At 43.4% G+C, this 17,937-nt stretch overlaps 1 protein-coding gene across 16 annotated transcripts in view; it reads right to left on the bottom strand.

Annotated features, from left to right (window-relative positions):
- The window catches only part of foxp4 (forkhead box P4), a 126,433-nt gene extending 108,962 nt beyond the window's left edge, over window positions 1-17,471 (bottom strand). For 7 of the 16 annotated variants that reach the window (XM_029113800.2, XM_029113804.2, XM_029113806.2 and 4 more), the window contains exon 1: window positions 16,818-17,471. The gene's annotated coding sequence lies outside the window, so the exon portion shown is untranslated. The remainder of the gene's footprint in view (window positions 1-16,817) is intronic. The other 9 variants (XM_029113808.2, XM_029113813.2, XM_029113812.2 and 6 more) reach the window with 2 other exon arrangements.
- Between the last annotated feature and the right edge of the window lie 466 nt (window positions 17,472-17,937).

The following is a 17,937-nucleotide window of genomic DNA, read 5'->3' as shown; positions in this document are numbered from 1 at the left end:
AAAGTGTGTTAAAGCAGTCAAATGTTTAGCAATTGGTCCAATATTATTTGCATACCATGATAGTATTATATACTGCAAACTAGTTGAATGCGTTTGTTATTTTTCTATTGTTGGGAAATAAATGTTAAATATTACAATTAAAAAATTGTAAGTAAAAATGAAATCTGTTTGGGTACAATTTAGTGATGTGGATTTTATCACAATTCAATTGTTTTTCGAAATCTTGCCATTATCTGAATTCATTTAGAAGTGTCTCAAATCTACAATCATAATTCACCATTGACTTGAGCAAAATATAACAGAAAACATATCCAAGATCTAATCACATTTAAGATTAAATGTATGCTGAAAAAAGAACATCCCAAACCAAATGTTCTTTTGCCACAATCCAGTATGTTGCCCAACTGGTTGTCAACATACTGGACAACACATGACAGAAATCAGAGATAATACACCTGGTAGTATTGACAATGAATGAACCGCTGAGGAAAATACCTCAGTTGGAGCAGTTATGACAGAACACACCTGAGCAAAAACAAACTACTGATAGAAAGATACTGCCAGACAAAGGACTTATTAGTTCTGGTGGCATGGTGTTGGGAACTTAACACAACTTATTAGTTCGGGTGGCACGGTGTTTGAAACTTAACACAACTTATTAGTTCTGGTGGGATGGTGTTTGGAACATAACTGGACTTATTATTTCTGGTGGCACGGTGTTTGGAACATAACACAACTTATTAGTTCTGGGGGCGTGGTGTTTGGAACTTAACCGGACTTATTAGTTCTTAGGGGTATGGTGTTTTGGAACTTAACAGGACTTATTAGTTCTTAGGGGTATGGTGTTTTGGAACTTAACAGGACTTATTAGTTCTGGGGGTATGGTGTTTTGGAACTTAACAGGACTTATTAGTTCTGGGGGTATGGTGTTTTGGAACTTAACACAATGACTTGAGAGTAGCTGACCGTTCCAATCACAATGGCGTGTGTCCGTATGTGTGTGTACGTGTGTGTTTGTACAGAATTTACTATACTTGTTATGCTTTTGTAAAAAACGAACCTAACCTTTTTTTCAGGGGGGGTTAGTTTTAAGAGTAGGTTTAGATTAAAGGAGCTGTGGTGAAACTCCATGCATGCATGTCTCCCCTCCAGAGACCCGGGTTCAACACCCATCACCACCCTTCACCTCTGTATCCACTTCACCTGATTCCTACTGTCAGTAAATTCCTTGAAAAAACTGTGTGTGTGTGTAAATGGAGCCAATCTGTGAGCCATATGCCACTCTCTCTGCCGTGCCAAACCCCCCACCCACATCTGCCACGCCCCAAGCTTGGCACAGCAACACACACATATCCAATGCTTGTGTGGGGCTCCCTCCACTTCATTAGGAAAGTAAACACAAGTGCTGTCTGAAGTGGCTAATTAGAGAGCTAATTACTCCCTGCTCGTTACTAATGCAAATTAGATTACGCTGCTTAACTTCCTCGTGTCCACAACGGCGCTGTTAATTGAGGCCTTTTGAAATTAAATTACCCGTTAATTAGCATATCAAAACCATTAATTCTGTGCCAGGATAAAAAAAAACACAACAACAAATGCCAAGTTTCACTAATGAGTTTTACTAATTGAATATGTATACTCAATGCCGAGGTGGATGCCAGCTACTGCCTATTCAGCAGATGTGTGTGTGTGTGTGTGTGTGTGTGTGCATGCATATGTGTGTGTGTGTGTGTGTAACCAGCTGGAGTGCAAAAGCGACACACATTGTAATAGTGGCATGTCATTTAAGGAATCGTTCTCCCCGGGGGGGGGGGGGGTCAACTGGTGAATATATGGGCTGAAATACGACCAACACTGTGCGTTTGCTCTAATTCCAGCCTCCACTGGGGTTTTAATGTGTTTGTGATCCAGTGAGTACGGGGGATCTGGAGTGAGTTTGAGGAGCTGAATCTACTCCTGAGAGGGTTAGGAGGGGATGCAGCCTGTAAGCTGCCTTTGAAGTGAAGAAGTGCAGCATCTGTGCAGTTTTCTAGTAAAGCCTGGACCCCCTGCTAGGTGCTGCTCTAACTCCCCCACTCCTCTCTCCAAAGCCCCACCAGGTAATCTAACACCTCCCCTATTCTACCTACCATACCTAGCCAATTAAAGAAGAAAACATGTGTGCACGAACCAACACACACACACACACACTTCTTCTAACACTTACAATCCAATTAAAGACATAGGATTAACTGCAAGCTGTTCTTCTCCCTCCTATCCAATCAAAGCTAAAGTTCAGTCTGATAATGGGCAATTGTAAACTTTTCAGAAGTCAAGAGAGTATTGAGGTAGGTTCTGGTGTCTGGTTCTACCTTACTGGCTACTGGCCATAAATGCCAGAACAGAACAGAGGTAGAAAGCCCAGAGCCATTCTCGTTTTTAATCTACAGCTGAAATAAAAATAATCATACATCTGAAGATCCATCTCCAATTTAAATGCAAAATGTCGCAAAAAAAATTGATTCAAATCCCCTCCCCTTTCCTCCTTAAATATCTATCCAATCAAGATGGCTGAAAAGCTTTATTCAGGTTGGTGGCTATAAAAAGTTATCTTACTACACTTGATAACTTCTCATTTGAATACCACTCTAATAGTAGAGGAAAAGTGAATAGTAAAATTGAGAGGTAGCCTTACAAAAAAATTAAATAACCATGATAATTAGATGTAAAGATATTATAATTCCTTTAAGGGGATGCATAGAAACTGCTGCTCTACAATATTTGCCCTAATTGCTAGAATTATCATATTAACCAGTTACCATTTGACTAAGTTGATTAAAAAAATGATTATTCGTCTATTTCTTTTAGGACTTTCTTAATCAAAATCTAACATCCTTGAAAAATTTATTTGAAGGCGCTCTTATCAGTTAATTAAATCAGGTTGGAAGTCATTTTTCTGCGCGCCGTGATTAGGGTCTGCTCTGTTCTCCTCTGTTCAGACACCATGACGTGAGAGGAAACTTCTCAGTGGCTCATCAAACATTCACAACCAGAAGAATAGAATTTATTTGAAGGGCCGTCATTTTTTTTTCTTCTCTCCAAACCTCCGTCTTTCTGATGAATTGTGCTCTACCCAATAGATCTCTCTTTCTCCTTAACACATTCTCATTAACGCCCAGAGAAAGAAAAGCAGAGGGGAGAGAGAAGGTAAAGAGACCAGGACGGAGGGGGAAGAGAGAGAAACAATGTGATAGAGACACAGGGAGAGAAGACGGCTAAAAAGAAAGGGGCAACAGAGGAAGATAGCGAGAGGGGTAGAACGGACAGACGGGCAGAGAGGAAGAGATGACAACACTGAGGATATTTTGAACAATCCTGGACGTCTTCAAACTGCACAACGGAGCAACACACCGGTGTCTCATTTAACGCTTAACATTTGTATTTCTCTGATGAGCTTCTGGTTCCGCCATCAGTTATGTAGTGAAGACAGTCTACACAGTCCTCATGTCAGATCTCAGGAGGGAAAAATCCAACTAGATGGAGAGAATAAGAAAGAGGTAGTCTGCTCAGCACTCCCATCAGTGGTGGAGAAGCCTCCGGAGAAGCCGGCAGACCAGAACAGAGCAGATATAGTGCCTCGCACACATCTGTCCATCCAAAAGTCCTCCGGGAGGAAGGGGGAGCAGGGAGACCGAAATGAGAGGAAAAGTAGAAACAGAGAGAGCCAGAGAATGGTGGTTGGTAAATTGATGTGATTGGATAATGAATTGAATGATTGGAGCTTGGCTGATTAAGTTTCCGAGGATCCCCAATCTCCATCAACCAATCAACACGCTCCTCATCATCAAATCAGCACGCTCGGTTGGGCCCGGAGCGCTCACCTCATGGGGCTTCATCCCATTGGCTGTCTTCACTCCGTCTCTCCCTCCACGTTCACTACATGTCAGCCTGTCTTCGGCGTAACCGCACTAGTCTTTCGCAGTGGGAGAGAGAATTCTCAAAGCCACAATTACTGCAAAGAACTATCAATTTCCTCTTCAATTAACCCTGTGGGGAGGGTGGGGGGCAGAGGAGGGGCAGGGAGACAGATTCACATTTTGGAATCAGCATTACACCTATGTGTGCTGCTGTCCTCCCGGCTCCCGCCTCCCCCCTGTCCCCCTGGGGGGGCAGTAATAAATGTGGGGGCCAGGCGAGTGAGAGAGAGGCTGAGCGGAAAGTGTAACAGATCCTCGGGGGTGAACTTGACCCCACCGCCGGGGTCAAAGTGGTTACGGTAGAACCAGAGCCCCATCCCCATTACCAGTGAACACAGGCCGGTACAGGCAGCTAGCGCTAATGCCCGCTGTATGCTAATTAAAGAGGCGGTGGGTTGGGGAACCTCTAACCACAACCCAGAGCTGCTAAAAACTCTTTCCTGGGAGACAGAGGGAGGGAAATGGGGGAGAACAAAAAATAGGAAAAGTGGCAAGAGAGCGAGAGAGACAGTGTTGGCGAAAAGAGACACGGTTCCTGGCGTAAGAAGAAAAAAGAAAGAAACGGAGAAGCAGAGACAGGGAGGAGAGAGAAGAACTGCAAATGTGATGCAGAAATCACTTCTACCTAGGTCAATCAGTGTAATCTTTTAAATTATTGCTCTCTATAGAGACTACCCAAGTTATTTACCCAAGGTTTATCACAAATGGGTCAGTGTTATCAGAGATATTGTGTCCGCCTAACGAATATTTTGTGTGGCCATATGTAAGATTTTTATGGTACTCCTAGTATAAATGACCAGAAGACATCAGCAGTTTTTTTTATATCTATTTTTTCTATACAAATATTGTTCTGTGTGCCTATAAATGTTCTCGTTTTCAGCCCATCTATCAGTTTGCATTCTACAGGGCCCCTTTAAATATTATAGTCCCCCTTCGGCCTCTCTGGGTTCATAAAGGCAGAATCTCTATGACAAAACACATGGTTCCACTGGCCAAGGCATGTCCAGATCTTGGCCAGTGGAATCAGACTAACGTAGTGAAGTTTGGAGACCGATCTATAGACCTCCTCCATTTCATCATGTGGGACCAAAAAGGAAAGGTCTGTTTTGGAGAGGGAGGTGTGTGTCAGGCTCTGTGGTGAGGGAGGTGTATGTCAGGCTGTGTGGTGAGGGAGGTGTGTGTCAGGCTGTGTGGTGAGGGAGGTGTGTGTCAGGCTGTGTGGAGAGGGAGGTGTGTGTCAGGCTGTGTGGTGAGGGAGGTGTATGTCAGGCTGTGTGGTGAGGGAGGTGTGTGTCAGGCTGTGTGGTGAGGGAGGTGTATGTCAGGCTGTGTGGTGAGGGAGGTGTGTGTCAGGCTGTGTGGTGAGGGAGGTGTAGGTCAGGCTGTGTGGTGAGGGAGGTGTATGTCAGGCTGTGTGGTGAGGGAGGTGTGTGTCAGGCTGTGTGGTGAGGGAGGTGTAGGTCAGGCTGTGTGGTGAGGGAGGTGTGTGTCAGGCTCTGTGGTGAGGGAGGTGTGTGTCAGGCTCTGTGGTGAGGGAGGTGTGTGTCAGGCTGTGTGGTGAGGGAGGTGTGTGTCAGGCTGTGTGGTGAGGGAGGTGTAGGTCAGGCTGTGTGGTGAGGGAGGTGTGTGTCAGGCTGTGTGGTGAGGGAGGTGTAGGTCAGGCTGTGTGGTGAGGGAGGTATGTGTCAGGCTGTGTGGTGAGGGAGGTGTATGTCAGGCTGTGTGGTGAGGGAGGTGTGTGTCAGGCTGTGTGGTGAGCGAGGTGTGTATCTGGGGCTGTGGCTGTTAGATCAGCCGCTTCTCCGCTAACAGGCCTGCAACCACACGGAAGAACTCAGACAGCATGCCTGCACTCCGTCCCCCCTCTCTGGGCTAAGCCCTGGGGAGGGAGCCCAAACCCAGCCTTCGGCTAAGTCCTGCAGGCAAACTTTCACAAAGCCCCAGAATGTTTGCCTGTCTGACTGGCTGCATGATGACAGAGAAGCATGCCAGGCCCTTTCTCTTCCTCCTTCTGCCCCCATCCTCTTCCCCTGCCATCTACTTTCAGAAACATATAGGCTGTTTGCTGCTGACCTTTCAGACAATGAAAACAAGTGGAAGCCAGAAGCTGCAGATAAGTGATACAGGTTTCATACAGGCTGGTCGACCTTCGCTAAGCTAACAGTCCTGCTGTCGATGTGAGAAAGCACCGGCATTGTCCTGCTTGTTCTGCCAAGAGTCAATGGCTGCCTTTCAACTGGGTTAGAAATGTCCTTAGTCCTTGAAGAAGAAAGAAAATATTAGTGTTTTCTCCATTACTTGCTTATTGTAAATACTTCAAAAGAAAAACCTCATCGAAAAAAATGGGGGAGAAAAAGTTAAAAGAAAGAGAGCGATGAATAAAAAGAAATGTGAATCTTTTAAACGGTCATAATGTAGTTTTCATCGAAAGGTTTCTAAAGATTTCTAAAGGATTTTTCCCTTTGTGTGTTTGTTTCACCTTTTCATCAATTGATACGGCAGAATGTGCAAGCAAACTAACCACAATACTATTCAAACTTCACATTTAAGTGTCCTGTTCAATAGACACATTTAAATGTACTTCATGAATAGTTAGATACAAAAGAAGTGAAAACACGCTCTTCACAGAGTTTGTGAACCAAATGTAATGATTTGAGTATAAAAAGACACACACTTACATTCCTAAAATACTATACCCAAGTAGGGTCACGTTTTCTTGTATTCAATTTAAACATCACAGAAATGTATTTTCTAACCCATTCAGATATGATGAACACCGATGGTTTAAATTGAGTCTGATCATTTAACAGCTATTTTCTTTTGATGAATTAATTCATCACATTCAACAAGCATTTCAGATATTTAACTTAACGTTAAAAAAATAAGTATAAACATCAGAAACCATCATCATATCATAATTCTTGACGAAGAAGTATCGATTGTCCTTACAATATAAAGCCTTGTAATTCGACTAAATAGGAGTGGAATAGAATGTCAATTAAAATGTGTTTTAATTAGAACAAATCAAGCCTATGAATTTAGATGACAGCTTCCTTTTAATGAAGGACTTGAATGCCCGCTGAGACTCGGAGGAGGAGAGCAGAAAGGAGTTCATTTGAGAAGGCAGCAGTGTCTTTACCTTCGCTACAAGTTAAAGAGAAAGGGGAGAGAAAAGGAGCACTTAGAAAGCTCGGAAACAACCGTGCACGGAAACGAAGAGAACCGTTATATTACACACAGAGAACAAACTCTTGATATCGGTGAGTGTGTGCACGTGTGTTTATCCATGCACGTGTGTGAGAGTCACAAGAACAGCCCTGTGAGTGACAAAGAAGCACATCTGTACAGACACGTCTGTCTGACAACTGACCGATGCAGAAGAAAGGCCATTACAACATAAAAAGCCTTAACTGAGATAGAAAGAGTGGGCCGTCCTCCAGTTCAGACACTACACAGTGTAGCTGGGAAGTCACTCCACAGAAAAATACAATCTTCTCCCATTCATCTCCTCTTCCAACCAAGTGTATTTGAATTATTTTGAACACTGCTAATTTATTTAATCAAAACTAAATGTCAGTTTTAGGAAGTCATCTATTATTCACTCCTCAATCCTCTCCTTTTTCCAGGCTTCTGTTTTTTCCATCTCTCAGTCAACCCTGACAACTGGGTTCATACGGCTTTAGACTGCCGTGGTTTCAAAGGCTAGTGCCACAAAACACCTTCTCTTTCGCTTGTGAAAGAATAGTCTGTCTTTAGCCTAAAATGTTGTGCAGGGAGACAGGAGTCCTAGTCTGTAAAATACACTGTGTGGGGAGACAGGAGTCCTAGTCTGTAAAATACACTGTGTGGGGAGACAGGAGTCCTAGTCTGTAAAATACACTGTGTGGGGAGACAGGAGTCCTAGTCTGTAAAATACACTGTGTGGGGAGACAGGAGTCCTAGTCTGTAAAATACACTGTGTGGGGAGACAGGAGTCCTAGTCTGTAAAATACACTGTGTGGGGAGACAGGAGTCCTAGTCTGTAAAATACACTGTGTGGGGAGACAGGAGTCCTAGTCTGTAAAATACACTGTGTGGGGAGACAGGAGTCCTAGTCTGTAAAATACACTGTGTGGGGAGACAGGAGTCCTAGTCTGTAAAATACACTGTGTGGGGAGACAGGAGTCCTAGTCTGTAAAATACACTGTGTGGGGGTAGGAGTGCTGGACAGCAGAGGTCATCTGACAGGATTAGGAGGCTTTATTTCCCTGGAAAGAAGAAAGGATGGAAGACAAAAGGAAGAAAAGAGGAAGGCTGCGCTTAAATCCCTCTACAAATGTCAGAGGGCTAACAGTGACTGGGGGGCACAGAAACGCACCTGCCTGGACACACACACCTGCCTGGGCACACTCAAACACCTGCCTGAACACACTCACAAACTTGCCCGGACCCACACATTCCTGCCTGGACAACACACACACACGCCTGGAAAGAGACACACACCTGCCTGAACAGACACACGCACACCCGCCACATCCCAGCGTCCCACTCGGGCCGACCAGGAAAGAAGACGAGTGGTCCTGCTGATGTGTGGGGAACAAGGGAAGGAATGAAGAGGGAGGTAGGAAAGGAAGGAGAGGGGGATTACACAATTATTCAGATAACAGCTGGGGATAATCTAGTGGCAGATGTCCCTGAGTCAACAATGCCCAACGCACACACACAGACACGTTACAATGCCCAACACACACACACACACACAGACACGTTACAATGCCCAACACAGCCCGGGAGCAAAAGCCAGCCGTAACCGATGGTTACAAGCACTTTGTGTAACCTGTTCGTGCATCTGCACACACTAATCACCAACGGCAACTGAGAAGTAAGGCAAAGACAGAAAGTTTGACGATTTGCTTTGCCAAGCAAGTGAATCGTTCGGCAATGATAATGTTTCTTTTTTTCTTTTTTTACTGTATATATATTTACTGTATATATATTTCAGGGAACAGGTGGTTGTGTTTGGTCTCACGAGCACATAGAAACACACACACAAGATCCAAAATCATGCTTCTTTAAGCTCTTGCCTCTGTCTCTGCGTGTAATCTCAACACTAGTATACTAGTATCTGCAGGGCTGTATTCTGTTTCACTTCTTCTGCCCCCCCCCCAAACCTCTTCATTGCTTTAAAAGGGCAGAGAGCCTCAGGGTCCTCACCCTCTGGGGGGCAAGGGCACTTCACCTCAAGGACCACAGAGAGAAAGACAAAAAAGAGAGAAACTGAGAAACATTTCATGATGACAAGTACAGCACCCAGACATTGGTTAAGAGAAATATATTGCAAAACAAATACCCAGAGAGTTCACTTTTTCGTAGTTATCTCTTTGTGAAAAGTGACACGAGTCAAAAAAGTACATTGCGTCAGTTAATGCCACAGGGACACATAAGCTGTGTGTGGGGGGGTACTGTCACTCCGTCAATCCCAGCAGGCCATTGTGATTCGGGTTAAAACTGGTTAACAGATTGCTCTGTCAGTCGGTATATATCTAGCGCCCTGCTTTAGCCTGTTTCTCATGCTAATGGTTTAAGTAGTCATCCTGTGCCCCCCCACCCCCCCCCCCACACATTACTAATACCATAAAAGAGCAGCGTTCACTATCCTCTCGGCACGCGGTGTTAGCCAGCGTTAGCCAGCAGCACCCCCATACTTTACGGATTAGTAAACATAATGAGATGCATTTATACGCTTGGAAATTATATGGTCAAGGGGGCGGGATAGGGACAGGCGTATAGCGGTTTCATTTGTTCCTACAGGGGCCTTTACAATACAACATACACAGACAAATACAAACACAACCAAGTACAAAGCAGCGACACATTTGGAGCCAAAACACACACACAATTAATGAACATAAACAACATAACGACATGATGAAACCTCTGACACTTATAAAACCCCCAACCCACTCTGGGAATGTCAGGCGACGCGTCAGCACCATCAAACACAAATCTGCGCTAAACCACTAACTGCTTTTCTGACAGTGTTTCCCTGTCGCTAGGGAGCGTTCAGGGCTGAGCGTGAATCCGTGTCTGCTCCTCCTCCCGCTTAAATCTTCCCGGAGCGGGAGTTGCTCTCCACTCTGTGCTACGGAGGATCCACATCTCGCCTGGTGGATTTCAAAACGGAGCGAGGAGAGCTTAAGAAGCGGTAGCGTTGGGTAACGCTCCTCTACGGGCAGCGCTGAAGTTGCGTTCAGGGCCGTCCGGCTGTCAGCCGCGCATCACTGTAACCCTTTAATAAAGGCATTAAAACACAGCGGCACAAAGTTTAGTCCCATTGTTGTTTGGAATGTGGCTTCGCTGTCATCTATCCCCTTGGCGACTGGCTGATTGACAAGTAGGTTGTCAGGCTGGTACGTTGGGTTGGGATACACCATGGCTTTGAACACCACAGGGGCAGAAATACTGATTCCCACATAGATCACCTAGTGAGTGTGATTAACTACCAGAGGCTGAACCTTACGATGCCCACACGGAGCCTCGGGTTGGCGTTGGTGAGACGGGGAGACATCCTCTGAAGTGGACGGGGGAGTCATATGGGAGACACGGGGGGTGAGAGGAGACAGGATGAAGGAACAACTCGACATTAACAGCACCGGCACGCAGAACGCAAAGCTCTGGAATCAGTGCGTTGATGTCCAGACCTGTTTCGGATAATGACAGGGACAGACACTCCGTCACAATCCCTCCAACATGCATTGTTTCTGTCCACTATCCTCTTCAGGACCCAGTTGTCCACACCGCCCATCCAGTCCCGACCCACACCAGCCCAGGCCCAGCTCTCTTGCTCCAGTCCCGTCTCCAGCTAGAGGTCCAAGCCAGGCCAGTCCATCCTTTCTCTCTCTCTCCTGGACCCTCCATTGCTGTTTCCGTCTCCAGTCTCTCCAGTAATGGGCCATAAAGCTGGCCTGTGGCTCCCAGCTCTCTCAGGAGACCCTGGTATAATGCTTCCACACACATAATGACCCACGGCTGCCAGTCTGCATACTGTCATCTCCATCCTCAGCCCTCTCCCTCCCTCCCTCCATACTCACCTCTCTCCCTCCCTCCCCATCCTCCATCCACAGCCCTCTCCCTCCCTCCCTCCCCAGCCTCCTCCCCATCCTCCATCCTCAGCCCTCTCCCTCCCTCCCTCCCTCCCTCCCCAGCCTCCTCCTCATCCTCCATCCTCAGCCCTCTCCCTCCCTCCCCAGCCTCCTCCCCATCCTCCATCCTCAGCTGTCTCCCTGCCTCTCTACAATTTAGGGTTACTACCCCCCCACATCCATCAGTTCATAAGATCTTAAGAGACTCACTATCAGACTCTCTTCCTCACTCACTCTCTCTCATTTTCACCCTTTCAATCAATTCAATTGAATTAAAATGGGCAATAAAGGCAGAAGAAATGTTTACATTGCCAGAGCAAGTATAAAATCTAAATACTAATTAATTAAAGTGAAATAAACTATCAGAAATTATAAATAAACATTACACACACAAATGTCTCTCAGTCTTTCATTCTCATTGGGAATCAACAAAAGACCTACCCAGGACGCCCCCCCCCCCCATCCCCTCCCCCGCTTCACAGCTCATTCCATCATTCTCCATCTCCTCTCTACTTTCTCCTTTCCCTGGACTAGCGCTGCTGTGTCAGTCTGATTCTACAGGCTTTACTTTCTCCGATCCATGGGTCAGCATTTGGCACACACACAAACACACCCATGCACTAGCACACGCGCACACACAAACACACCCATGCACTAGCACACGCGCACACACAAACACACCCATGCACTAGCACACGCGCACACACAAACACACCCATGCACTAGCACACGCGCACACACAAACACACCCATGCACTAGCACACGCGCACACACAAACACACCCATGCACTAGCACACGCGCACACACAAACAGAAAAATATTCCGGCCTCCCGTTCTCCCCAATAACCGTTCCAATTAGAACCACATGTGTAATCATGGTTCAGGCTAAGGCAATGTGGCAGTGGCTCAGCACTCACGTCAATCACCTTCCTGATGACCACAGCCAGCCAAACACTATGCTCCCACTACCAACTAGATACAGCCACAGTCCACACAGAAATACTTTCAAACTTCAACCTTTCAATTTTTCAACAAAAAAATAACATCTATATAAAAAACATTTTCCGACTTTAAGACGACCTCCCAAAAAGAAACCACCAGTGTATACACGGTGACCTGCAGATGTAACCATTACATTTGCAGTTTTTCCACAGACAATGTGTTTTAATGGAAGTGTCGTGATGGAGGCAAACGGCAGGATATCCAGGGGTCAAATCCTCCACATATCAGCGTCATGTGGTCTATCTATCGCTGGCTTTCCACCTCTCTTCAAAAACACTTTGGAACACCACACAAGCCACTCAGCCAATGGGCAGCAATGGTTTTGGGCTGGCAGGAGAGTTTTAATGCAGACTGAGCGAAGGACAGACGGAATACGTCCTCAGAAAAGTGTTCAGTATTAGCAACGCTCTGAACATTAAAAACTTCACAGACAGTACTGTCCATCTCACTTGACTGCAGACATATGAATTTAGAATGGGCACTCACACAAACACACACACACACACCCTCTCACACACATGCACAAGCACTCAAGGTAAGAAGACTAATATTATGTTTCTGGACCAGATTAAACTAATGCATTAAAGCCTAAAATGAAAGGTTTCGATGAAGTCCAATTCATATTATAACACACCAGTCAAACCAGTTCTATAATTTAAGAGTATAGAAAAGCAGTGAAATGTTAGTGTGATTACAGTCTGTCTCTTTTGACCATTTGGAACGTGTTCTGGTAGTCACACCCAGGCTCTGACACAAGCCCAGTTAAACCCTGACAACAGCGCTCGTTCTCATACAGACACACACATACACTTTGCCTAACTACAACCAAAACACGTTCAAACACGCAAATACATTGTACATCTGTCCCACCCTGATAGTGTCATCTAATCCCCATTACTGCTGTGTTCCATTCCACTAAATACTCTATCACACAGATTCACTTTAGCAAACAGTTAACATACCTTGCTTACTATTGAAAAAATATACCACGGCAGAAATTATAGGGGGAAAGAGAACAGTTTACAGAGGTGAAATACAAATATTCCAAAACAGAGAAAAGTACAGCAATATCAGTAATAAATCAGAAGAGAAATGTGGATGACAAAGACACACTTGACCATGTCAACAACAGGACATGAAAAACACATTGAGGAGGAAAAGAAAGAAAAATGTGTTGGATTTTCTGCCTGCAGCTGGACACACACACACACACACACATAGCAGACAGACTAGAATGACAGTCAGAATTTTTTGGACACCTCTAGATTGCAGACTGTCCTCTAAATTTTCAAATAACTGTATCCTTATGAATTAATATCTGTTTCTATTTCTATGTTCCCAAACTCTACTTTTTGCAAATTGTTTTATTTTTTTTATTCACTTAATCATTATCTTTAAAACTACTCTATCTAAAATGATCTTATTTTCTTAGATACCACCTAGACAAGTCCTGAATGTATGCCTGTATTACTCCCTAATAATGCCCAAGTAACTACCATGACATAATGCAACATGTCTCTGTCTCCTTTTCCACCATTCTTTTTGAGAAATGAGACCCTTACTGTTCCACTCTCTTTTAGTCCAACAGCAGGTATGTCTGTTTGAGCTGAGGCTTTTCAATAATGGTAATGGAGTCACTGAGCAGACACTTTCATCTCAAGCCACTTCAAATTATGTCATATCTTCCGTATATGTGGCCCAATCGGGAATCAAACCCACAACTCTGGAATTACAATCATCATGCTCCAACTAACTGAGCCACTGCAACCCCTTTCTCCTCAGTTTAAAGCCTTGTCTGGATCTGCCCACCGCAGCTGAGAAGAACAAACTACTGACAAATATGCAGCTTTCTCTCACCTCAAACTCCTAAATCTCTAATGCAAACAGTTAATTTGACTTTTTCCAACAGTTTGTTGTGAGCCTAGTACAAATAGATTAGCCCTAAGGGTAGAATAACACAACCACAAATATTTGGTAGTACTTCTAATTAAAAATGGACATTCAATGTTGTTAGTAAAATGTACAACGTAAATACTTTTCAGATAATGTGCCTGGATTTAATTAATTAGTCCAATATTACTGCATTTGTTTGTTTATTGCAAATTTACTTTAATTTCTAATTCCTAAGTCGAAAACGTATTTACGAATAACCACTGTTGAATTCAGAGAGGAAATGGGAAATCACCTACTTCAAAAAATATATAGTATTAGAACAATTTTTAAAAAAAACTTTATGTGACACTAATAATTCGGGTGTGAATATATTTATGCCACAACAGATATGACTATCACCAACCAAAAATATGTTTTTAGTGTTATGACAGGAATATAACATTTGAAATATAGCTATTTCATTCCCGATAAATATTCTATTAAACCTCCATCAGTGGTGCAATTAAAACTGTCACCGTCACGTTGCGGAAATGCCACCGGATGGCACGCGCAGTCTCGCAGCGAAAGATGGGGACAGGAGCCACGAAACAACAGGGGGCAAGTAGAGGAGGAGGGAAAGGGAACACACTAAATACAATTAATTATGCCAAATGCCCCAGCGTCCATCAATCAAGAGGAAATAACGGCCGCGCTCAGCCATAGGATCTGCTTTTTTCTTTTAAATGACATACACATCCACAGCACTTTCGACGAAACCAAAAGCAATGAATTGTCATTTAATTTCTCCCTCCATCATGCAGGATATCAACCCGTCTGACGTGCGGGAATGTCCCAGATGAAGGCTAATATTTAAAGCGTTCAGGGACAATGATTTAGGGAGACTTATGGGAGTGCTCAACCGCAAAAACGTATGAAAAGCGGTAATGTCTGAAAACTTCGAGATATAGCCTTCTGAGATGTTCAAAATATCATAGAAAATGCAATTTACCCTATGTGAATAATCAGTTAATAGATGTATAGTAGGCCGAGACCTTTAGAGACTACAGTATGAGATTATTGAAAGGATGTCATAATAAATTACAAAACTTTCCAAAATAGGATAATAGCAATAAAACGTATTTACAAAAAAAGAAAACCGCCGGAAACACTCAAATGTGTAAATGTGTCCTCAGAAAAATGCACTCATGATCTTAAAAGTAAGCCTACCCTGTTTGTTCTCGTGCATGGGGCGCTCTCGGCTATTCTGCTAATGTGGAGGCCTACTGCACCCGTTTGCCTCATTTTCAACACTAGCAAAACTTTTTTATTTAATTTGTTGATCTTCACTTTGTTCTTCATATTCTCAATATATTTCATATGCGTCCGTTGCTAAATAAATATTTTCAAAATTATATCAATACGCTAAAGATTATAAGGCTTAATCCTATATTTACAACAACTGTATCTGTCTAAAACAAAACGAAGTTATCTGTAAACACGGGAATGTTTCTGCTGTTCATGCACTTGGCTTTTGATAGGTATATCCGATTCTGATGAACAGATTATGCATGGATAATATCCGATAGAAATCCACATGATAAATTGTTCCATGCTCTTCTACCTAACTTCGAAATACATATAACATATTACAAAGAACACGCATACAGCCAATTGTTTGACAAAAATAACCAATCTATAATACCTACCATGACAATAGCCTTCAATCCGTTTATTAAATTGCAATAAAATCATGCAAATAAGACGGACAACCATACAGCATTTCATAATGACCATTTATATCGACTAGATTAAAATCCGCAACAACCAAGACGAAAATCAGCAGACAAAATACATTTAAAGAGGTCTTGTAAACTATTTGACTTAAAAGTTAGACCGTAAAAACTAATTATTTTAGCAAAAAAATTTAATTTCGCCATATTCGTTTTGTTGTAAAAATTAATTCTAAAATAAATAAAAGGCCTATCGAAGATTTAGCCTAATGTGGGCTTTATAAAATGCGTCTTTAATTCGCATTCAACATTCCCAAATCGATTCCGCCCTCGTTTGGTGTGTGGTTAACAGGTATTAAACGATCAAAAGGAATTCAAACTATTGCCGAATGGGTAGCCCATGTAAAATTAACACCAGTTATTGGAGTGTTGATTAATGAAACAATTTTACAAAGCACACTTTCTGCGTTCCGACGGTTATTCGGCTCATTGCATTTGTTACTTTCATTGAAAGTCACTTCGGACATCTTTGAAGGATATCTTTGTCCGAAAACTTTTTTGTTGTTTTATGAGCGAGCGGTTGTGAACCTGACACCTTCCATAAGCCGCTGGCAGCACGCGGCCACTACCCTTCCATAACTCTTTGGCTATTTCACATCTAAATATGAAAATAAAAAGCAAGTATTAGTATTAATGAAATGTGGCTTTTTGAATTTCATTTTTAAACTAAAATCTGTTATTTTAATAGCACGTGTTTATCTAGGGGAGCGGTCGCGAGAAACTCGCTCGTGGGTCCTTGCCATTTTCAAATAACTTTTTTTCTATTGTAGAAAAAAGTGCAAGGTCTGTGAAGTGACTGATCTAGACTTTCATATTTTGACTACAGTGGATGCCAACCTTGATGAAACGCCCATTATTCAACAACAGTCATTTGCTCAGTAAAATTAATATCGGGTTATTATTAGTTTATTAGACTTTTACTGAAAACAATGATAGCGGTAAACAAGTCCAATTGTTGCAGTGTGTTCTAACTCAACAACAGGCGCGTACACGTTTACTCTTCGAGGAACACACGCAAAAAGAGAAAGAAGAGAGGACATGTAGAGAGAATAATATGTAGATAAATGTATCAACCTGTTCTTGTTTTCTGAAGAAGTCAACTTTCACACCAGTGGCTGGACCATGTGGACAGCCCCGCTTCAGCTCGGCGCAACACCCCCGGCGAGTCCACTCACAGCGACAAAGACGCAAAGCAACAGACCAAAAAGAGAGAAATCTTGGGATCTAAGATTGGTATCGCAGGACCATTACTTTCAACGACAACCGTCTTCGTTAGTTAAGTCCGTCCTTCCTTTCCTTCCTTTCTTTCCCTTTTGTTGTGCGTCCTCTCTCTCTAGGAGTGGGTACTGTAGTGAAGTCAGAACAATACTAGCTAGTGTGCCACTCACACACTGGCTGCATGCGCAGCCCTCAGGGAAGTTGATCGAGAGAAAGCAAGCAGCTTTTCGGGCTGTTCGTGGCCTCTGCTTACTGTGTTTTGATCCTGGTATCTCGCTGTTATTCAGATCCTAACCACTCCACAAGTCCCAATGACGATACTCGATGCAGTTTTTGGCATCCCGTCTGTCGTTCGCTCGTTCGCAGATAAATCAGTGTTGAATTACTCGGGTTGTATGTTGGTTGAGGGACAGTTTGCTCTACCGTAATGCCGCTAAAACAGGTGCGCGTTCACATCTTCCTGTGCCTTGCTAGTGGCGGACCGAGCAATTCAAGAAACCACCGCACATCAAGGGAGCAAGCGCGAGGCGAATGCCTGTGGAAGGTTTAGGCTATACGGACATGCCTGGCCAACAAAACGATGACGTATATCGTGCGGTTAAGAGTCGAGTGAATAGAAGGGATCCGCTTCATTCAGCCAGTCAATTGTCCTAATCAATTCAAGTTGGTATTGTGATCAGAATAAACATCTTTTTTTATGCATACTTCCACTGAGGGAAAAATATTTACTATCTGACAAATGTACTAAGTGCTATACTATGTGCACTTTTCCACATACTCAATGACATATTTGTAAGCTCAGAAGTGTAGGGTAAACATACCTATTAAGCTCAGGTACACGTTAAGCTTACTTTGGATTCAAACCAAAAATAAAAATAAATGCATTTGGGATGTTTAATGTCTCAAAAATATCTGCTTTTAAGCCAATCAGATTTGCCATTAATAAGTTAATACGTTCATGAATAATGTGTGTCGA

The sequence above is a fragment of the Esox lucius genome, chromosome 17 (assembly GCF_011004845.1).
Source record: "Esox lucius isolate fEsoLuc1 chromosome 17, fEsoLuc1.pri, whole genome shotgun sequence".
NCBI lineage: Eukaryota > Metazoa > Chordata > Actinopteri > Esociformes > Esocidae > Esox > Esox lucius.
Note: the sequence above shows the minus strand (reverse complement) of the source record. Positions and strands in the feature narration are given on the sequence as shown.